General features: G+C 34.2%; 1 long non-coding RNA gene across 2 annotated transcripts in view; it reads right to left on the bottom strand.

The window, feature by feature from the left end:
* Positions 1-262: 262 nt before the first annotated feature.
* The window catches only part of LOC121066352, a 24,996-nt gene continuing 16,784 nt past the window's right edge, over positions 263-8,474 (bottom strand). The window contains exons 3-4 of one of the 2 annotated variants that reach the window (XR_005817699.1): positions 4,404-4,535; positions 263-736 (exon numbers count right to left, since the gene is read on the bottom strand). This is a non-coding gene — a long non-coding RNA (uncharacterized LOC121066352). Of the gene's footprint in view, positions 737-2,840; positions 2,972-4,403; positions 4,536-8,474 lie in introns of those variants that run through there. The other variant, XR_005817700.1, reaches the window with a different exon arrangement.

Genomic DNA, 8,474 nt, shown 5'->3' on the forward strand with positions numbered 1-8,474 from the left:
AAGACTCCTTTACAACATACTGCGCAGAAATCAAGTATACTAACTAGTACTAAATGCAGATGCCAAAGCTAACGGATAGGGAAAGATACAGATCAGAAAGCTGAACCTAAAGTCATTTAATTTTTGTTGGCTTTGATTTTTTGAATGAGACACCATTTCATTCCTTTTATTTTCTCAGTTCCTAAACTTAGTGTTGCATACCCAAAGCAAAGGGCAACATACCATATAGTTAATTGTCACCATGTCAATTATGCTTGAAACAAACAATACAATTTAATAAACTTGCAAGTTTATAGCAAATTTAGAAAAGGTGTAAAGAATGTTTACTATTGCTGAATGGTCTAGAAGGCTTGTATTTGTGTTTGTTTCTTTTTTTTATTTTTCCTCTTTTATGAAAATCATACAGGCAAGCTATTATATTTTACACTGTTTTCAGAAACAGAAAAAAAAACCACTACAGTTTAGAATTTGAAATACACCATCTGTATGTGATTTATGTATAGAAAGTAATGATTACAAACTTAAGTATCTGATCACATTCTACGTACATAACAAGAAAGGAAAGTTACACGGTTGATAGGCTATTGAATCAGGAAACCTAGACAGAAATTAAAGGAATGCAGTCAATAGAAAAACTTCTATAGATTTAAGAGACTCCAGAAGCCTGTCTCAGAACGTGTTGCTGGTTCGCCATGGTCCTAAGCTTATGTTTCCCAAAGCAACGATTTAGATTGGCCTGGAAATGAGAAAATCTTAATGTTAAGACACTCGTTTCACATTCTTGGACTTCAGTGTAATCATGTAAGTGGCAGATGCCAAACTGGATCCCTGAATGTAGAGACTCTTGAGTATACAGAAAACTTATGTTAAAACATGCCAAAACACACGGGGAAAACACAGAAAATTTATACAACACTTTGCACAAAATGGACAATTTTACTTCCTGATCCTGCAAATTGTGCCTAACAATGCATATGAATATTCCCATTTAAGTCAATTGGATTATTTACATGCATTAAATTAAGCACATATATAACTGTTTTTCAGATAAAGGTCTTAATTACTTTTAAAGTATTGAACTATTTTTCTTCAGACTTGACTCAATGAGAGCTATAGATCAAGTCTAGCTAGAAGTTACGAGCATTATCTGGTTCTAGTTATCCACCAAAATGTTTCTGACTAGCATATAAAAAGAAAATACTTTCACACTCCTTCATGATTAGCAAAAGTGTTTTTAAACCATTGTTTTACACACATTTATCAAGTAATGACAGTTGAGATAACATTTTCTTTTATACAAAATAGGAAACAAGTTTCAGAAAGGTATATGTTTCAAAGTAAAGATGCAAGTAGTCCATTCCCTGTTTATTCCATCACAATACATAAATAAATAGGACTTTACAATTTTTGTAAATAAATAATACTGGTTTTGCACATGAAGAAGGATCAACAAGATTTAATATATGTAACTGAAAAAAATATATATATTGTTTATTGTTCAGATATCAGTAATTAGAAGAATTACCACAGAAGAAGTGAGTACAGTAAGAATTTAAGATAATGATGTCATTCCTAAGTATAACAATGTCATAGAAAAAAAATCTTTTAGGCACTCTGTATACTCTCTATGCATTATATAGCCAAGTAAAACAATAAATAAAAGCAACATTCTCCTGTTTCCTATGCAGATCTTTTAAAATATTGAATATTTCCGTTATTAAAAGTAGGCATCATTATAGCAGCATGAAAATGTGAAGATAAGTATAAAGTCCTGTTAATTCTGAGATGACCTTGGTTGGTCCCCTTATACAACCTTTTCTTCTGCACTTCTCTGTCCAAATCAGACTGTTCATATGGGTTTAGCCACTGTCACAGCAGACTGCGACAAAAAGGGCACTTGCCCTTTTATTATATTAAAAGGGCTGGTGTGATTCCGTTGTGTATAAAAAGATGCACTGTCAGTGCAGACCCAAAGTACTGCTGTTAGGACAACCCACAGAATGACACCACACCCATTCTGTTCATATGGAGCATTGTATTTTGTGCCTATTTTTTGATAAAATGCTTTGAATGTGTTTCGGTTCTGTTTGTTTTCAGAACTTCAGTAAATTTTCCACCTACTTCTACAATTTATTTCTACAACACAGAAGACACTGTTTGGTACAAAAAGCCAAGCACCATGTTTGCAGGAAACAGAATCAAATTATTAGTGGATCACTGTTCAAAGGCTATATTGTAATCATTTCTAAAATAAAAGGTTTTGTATAGAGAAAGCGATCTTTGCCTCACTAGTGCAACAGTACACATCAGGTTCCTGACTGCTAATGTAATATAGTGAGTAAGGATTCTGGGTAAGGATTCAACTCAGCCATCAGTTCAGTATTGGTCATAAAGTTCAGCTTCATAAAGTTAAAAATCCCTTGCACCTTTATCAGATAACTTATTCACATTCAGCATGGTGCATAAATTAATATGAAGCTGTGAATGAAGATCTAACAGATTAAAAGTATAGAAACCTCAGTGGAACCCTGAGGAAATCAACCAGCAGAATAGGCCTTCCTGACAGTACTCTAACTATATAGAACCACATATAATTCACTTACAGCATATTCTGTGTCTTTATGAGCATGAGTAAACAAACTCAAAAAGTAACAGAGCTTGTAATTAATTAAATCATACCCATTTATTTCTGAATTGTTCTTTGTACATGAGGGAAAAATCCCACCCCTGATGATTAAAATAAGAAGAATCCTTTTGACTTTGCTGGGATCAGACCATTTCCCATTTCATTTTTGTCACCTAAGTCCAGATCTAGGCAAAGCATCAGCTTTTTTTCTTTGCCTTTACTTAACGTGTTCTTAAAGTCTATTCTGAGGCTGCTGGCAAAAGTCTTCAAAATCAGAAAAGGATGCACTCATCACAGGTGGATTTTCCACATGTTGCAGTTCAATTCTAATGCTGAAATTAACAACTGGGTAAAAAAAAAAAAAAATGACAGTCTGTTACTTTGATGAAAGCCTTGGAAGAAAACACAGAGCAAGTCTGCTCAGTGTCCATCTGCATGTCAGTTTGCTTATGGATAAAGAGACGAGAGTAACCTAATTCTTCCCAAAGCTTTTAAGTGCTAAACTAATCACTTAAAATTTAAATAATAAAATATAATGCAATAGCTCATGAGATGACCTACTTGGGCTCCAGGCATGCGTAGATATTAGGGATTCTATTAGAGTTAGCTGAGATATAATGACTATACTTCATAGCAAAGAAAGATTTATGCGAACAAGCCTTTCTTGATCTTATTTAGATTTTCAGTCTTATGTAAAGTAGAACGTTAATCATAAAACATGAGAAACTAATACTTTAATTACTTTTCCACCAAAGCTATTGGACATATGTCCCCTGGCTCATTAAATAAAGTCCACTTCATTCATGTACATGAACATTTTGTAAGTTAAGGTGCAATATGATCTTACCCTGAAACTTTAGTTCTATTAACACCTGCAAAATTGAAGCAGGATTCAGTTGAACTGATCATGTTAAGCATAATTAAGAAGCTGATATAAATAGCATAAGCACACTCATTTACCTGGCTTTAATTTGTGCTTTGAAGAGATATGTTATACTCTTAATTACAATGTTTCCCTGGGGCCCTCTGCTTTTGACAGTAATCTGATAGGACAGAATTTTTCTGCAATTTGAAATGCAACAAATGCACAAAACCATCTCTTAAATTTTTATTTAGCTATTGTGGCCAGGCTGCTGCTCTTCACCAGTGGAAGCAATGTGTAAATAAATAAATAAATAAATAAAATTTGACTGAACAGTCTGGCAGGTATTTATGACAATGCACATGGATGAATCTTTTCTGACATTACTTCAGCAAAATTCAGAGTGGGAAAATTCCCCAAACTATTATATAACCTGAATTAGATCTGAAGTATAATGACACAACAAAATTGTGACCTAAGCTATATATTTGACAGGTAGGATTAACAATAGGGGCATTTAACCAGTATTTTGAGCTACAAAGAAAACGTATACATTAAAAAATATATATTTTCCAGATATGCTAGCTAGCAAGCATGCACAATAAATCAAAGAGTTTTCTAAATTTGGATTACCTATACATGCTGTTTACTACTGAAATTACAGTGGGCAAGAATTCTACTCTTTACTCTGTTATAAAAAAAAAAAAATGTGTGTCACCTGACTTCAGAAGAAGTTTACAGAGCTTACAGGAAGTTTACTGAGAATTCTGTCATTGGACAGACAGGAGATAGTACTGAAAGGAACAAACAGAGCAGAGTATTTCATACTCAGCCTTTCTCCCACAAAAAAAAAAAAAAACAAAAAAAAAAAAAAAAAAAAAAAAAAAAAAAAAAAAGAGGATCCTGATTTAATACCTTGAATTCCTCTGGAAGCAGGATCAGGCTTGGTTGCTGCACTGTCCAAGAATGTGTGTTCTTCCCATTAAATTCTGTTCACAGACAGCTTAATAAGTCTGTGGTGCACTTAACTCTGCATTATATTCTTCCCTGAAAAATACATATTTTTGAGTAAAAATCTTGAGAACACTTAGGATTAGCAGCAGGGGCACACTGTCCATGAAATATTACCTTCGTCCATCCACAGCTGTGCTGCAGCAGGATTCCCTTCTGCTTTTTGCAACAATTGAATAAAGTACAGATTTTATCTCAAACAACAAATCAGAGTTTTATATCTTCATTTTCTTCTCATATAGTGTTTTTAAAATAGCGATACTAGCAAGGAAAAATATTTGAGAAATTACAAAAAACAAAAACCCAATAACAAACCCAATGCCAACAACAGCAACAAGTAGAAAACAAAACACAGGTTTAAGTTCCCATGCACCATGGTCACTTGCAAACTGAAGAGTAATCTCTTATCAATGGCTCTTACATATACCCTAAATGCATGTGAGTTTGCAGTGGAACACATGGCAAATCACTAAGTCTCTTTATGGTTCAGATGTAGAGGTATCACAATAATAACGATAAAACTTTCTATCCCTGAAATAATATACTATATGACTGAGAGAGGAAGCTTAAATATGTCTGGATAAAAAAAGTAATATGCCAGGCTTAAAATACGATATTTTATACTACTTAGCAAGCAGCTAAAGAGGGTTTATAGAGAAGAATGATGGATGCAATTTTCTTTAAAATCAAAACAAAACAAAAAAGTTATAAGCAAAAGAACCGAATTTAATCTAATCTCACTACTAAAGCTTGCCATAATCTTATGGAGCATTTGGACAGTTCATAGAGCCAAAGAGATGATCCTGAATTAGCATAGTATACAAATCGGCTTTTCAATTTTTATCAGATTATCTGCATTACTGGCTAATGCTGATGCATTCTGCAACATGTAATAAACACTTCTAAGCATCATATTTCCAAAGTGTAAAATATCTTCAAAACAGATCTTAACTGTTTTAGCAAGATAAAGTGTGCTACTTTTACATGAATAATATTATCAGAATTGTGTTAAATCTCTTCATTTATTATCTCTAATGCTACTTAAAAGAGAAGTTAATAGAGTAATTCATTCTCATACCGTGACCTTGGTCACTAGTACATAATGTTTCATATTCATTATGCTGAGCTAAGTGAGGGCCCTGTTATAATATCACTTAATTTATATTCTGAATAATGCTCAAGGGACAAGTTGCTCTTGTGCATTAGAGTTCTATCTAAATCACAATATTTGAAGACAAGTGGAGAGAGCAGAAAACTATTAAACAACATGTTTGCTAACATAAAACATTGCTACAGACTCTGAACATAAGGCCTTGTGAATTAAACAGCACAGTGGCTTTCCTATAAATATCCAGCTTGTCTTTATTTAAAAAAAAAAAAAAAAAAAAAAAGAGAGAGAGAGAGAAAAAATAAAAGGAAGGAAAAAAAAACACCTTCTATTGCATGTTCCACCTGTATTTAGCTTTCAGAAATAGATCTGTCTCTCCAGTTGTGGAAATTAAAACAAGAAAGTCTGCTACAAGTTTGGAAGCTCAGCTCGGGATCTGAAAGTTAAACTGGCATATTACATTTTTCATCCATGTTCCAATATTAATGGAGGTCTTGCAATCTGCATTACTTAATAATATATTTTCTTCAATGATCAACCTGTGAATGCAATAATTGATTTATTCTAATTGAAGCTAGGCAATTTTTTTTTATTATTTATTTATTTATTCTAGGAAAAGACAGAATACAGTTCTATTCCTCATTATGATTTTAAATAAAATCATATTAAAAAACCTTATTTCTACCAACATGAGAGGTACATGTTCTGGCTGAACACAGAACAAATCCCAGAAGATAAAAATGGCAGCTTTATAAAGCTGTCTTTGAAAACAGAATTGTACTTCTCAATCCCAGTTTTTTGGGAGTCATAGATGGCACAGATGCATAGATTTCCACAGTTATATAAAGTAAATGCAGCTTCATTGTTCAAGGTTAACAATGCAGCTGTTTTTTCAGTTAACATTAATAGCATGAATTTTTTATCTTCTTTCCCCTCACCTTCACTGTTAAAAAAAAAAAAAAAAAAAAAAAAAGCACAGAAATTCCCACTACCACCTCTTAAAAAATCTTTAAATTGAATGCTTTTCAAATGCCATGGTGAATTAAAACTCACTACACTTGAAGTCTGTGCAGGTTTGGGTGTTGGTAAACTAACTCAGGAAAGCTGAGTTATTTGTGATGGTTTGAGATGTCTCTGGTTCAGGTGTCCTACCAGCTCTCCTTCTCCACTCCACAGATAATGGTCCTTAGCACTGTATCTGTGCAGTACGTCAAATCCTTCAAGCCACACTCTCACAAACACCCTAAGGTTACCTTAACCTAACAGTAAAGGTGAGTCCATGCCAGTATACCAAACCATGAACAGCTGTAGCTAAGCACAGATCCGATACATCTGGCCCAAATACAACAGTGAGGAATATCTAGACAGATGTGAAATCTAGGCTTCTAAGTTACAGTTTTATTTCCCAGAGAACATCCTGTCATAGCAGAGTTATTGCCCTATGATATATTCAGAGACAGTGGGCAAAGTCAGCAGAGCAGAGAATCGCATGCTTCTGCCTATTAATATGTGCATATATCAACCTTAGCAGTATCTTGTATTTCAATTTAGCATGCTATGGTACTTGTATGGATAGTACTAGGAACCACACTGAAAGTATAATGAATGATTTTGGCAGTTCCGAAGTAAAAGGTAACAGGATATGTAGAATCTGTTTGTCTCTGACTGATACATTATGATGTATTACAATGCTGCTGACATGTCAAAAGATGTGATTTAGTAGTCACTGGTTATTTCAATTTACTCTTTTTACGTTTTTAATTAGTAAATGAGTCCCTCATGGTCAAATGATTAATTACACAATAATTCACTGCAGTACCTTCTTTCCTGTTTGAGCAGAGCATGCAGTATATAGAGAAACCATTTGGAATATAGACTGACATTATAAATTATAGCAATGTGCTCACACTGCCTTAGTTAAGGTTGTGTCAGCACTCCCATTAGGAACTCCTATTTTCAGGTTAGTTAAAATTAGGCAGAGAAAGTTCATTCTAGCTTGCATGTTGACATGCAGGAACTCAGCCAGGGCATAAACTCCTTCCATCCATAAACCTATAGATATGTGTACATAAGATGAGAGAAAGCAAAGGAAGCAGGCAGTATAGAAGTTGTTAAGGGGTGGGAAGGAGAGAGAGGGAAGGAGTGAACCAAAAAAAAAAAAAAAGAGGCAGGTTCCTAAATCACTGTAAATATAAGAGGAAAGAAGTAGAAACAAATTCCTAGATTTATCAAGTATCACACATTACTACTTCCATAAAGTAACAAATTCATTCAGTAAAATACATTTTTGTGACTCATAAAAGGTGTGGTCTATGGAACAACAGAGAACTGAGAAGCCTAGAACAATTTTGCCAAGGTCATAAAGATAGATAGGAAGGCATCTTAAACATTTGCCCAGTTGTATTTCTCAATCTTTTCCTCCAGGCAACAGCCTCGTTCTAGTCATTGTACAGAGAACATATCCTAAACTGATGTGCTCTGAGACTGAGCCTTACTTGCATACATTGTATGATACACACTCACGGTATCTAACTTTTGTACATTGCTGCAAAAACACCTTTCTGACACTCCAGGACAGCCATCCTTTTGTGGTTGAGGCTGAAAAGTGCAAACCTCTCACAGACCCAGCTGGATGCTTCTGGTCACATTCTTGCATTCAAATAGACTCAACTCTCACAGCTCTTCCTGTATTGTGATTCCCTATACTTTCAGAGCTTCAGATTACTTTAAACAAATGACAGATTTAAGCACTGAAAATAGGATGGAAAATCCAAAGCCTAGTTTCTGAAGCCAGAAAGAAAAGCCAAATGAAAAAAGTGAGGTGAATATGAAGAAGGCTGGGCAGTGAAGGAAACTGTCAAGAAGAC

Source organism: Cygnus olor, chromosome 2, assembly GCF_009769625.2.
Source record: "Cygnus olor isolate bCygOlo1 chromosome 2, bCygOlo1.pri.v2, whole genome shotgun sequence".
Lineage (NCBI taxonomy): Eukaryota > Metazoa > Chordata > Aves > Anseriformes > Anatidae > Cygnus > Cygnus olor.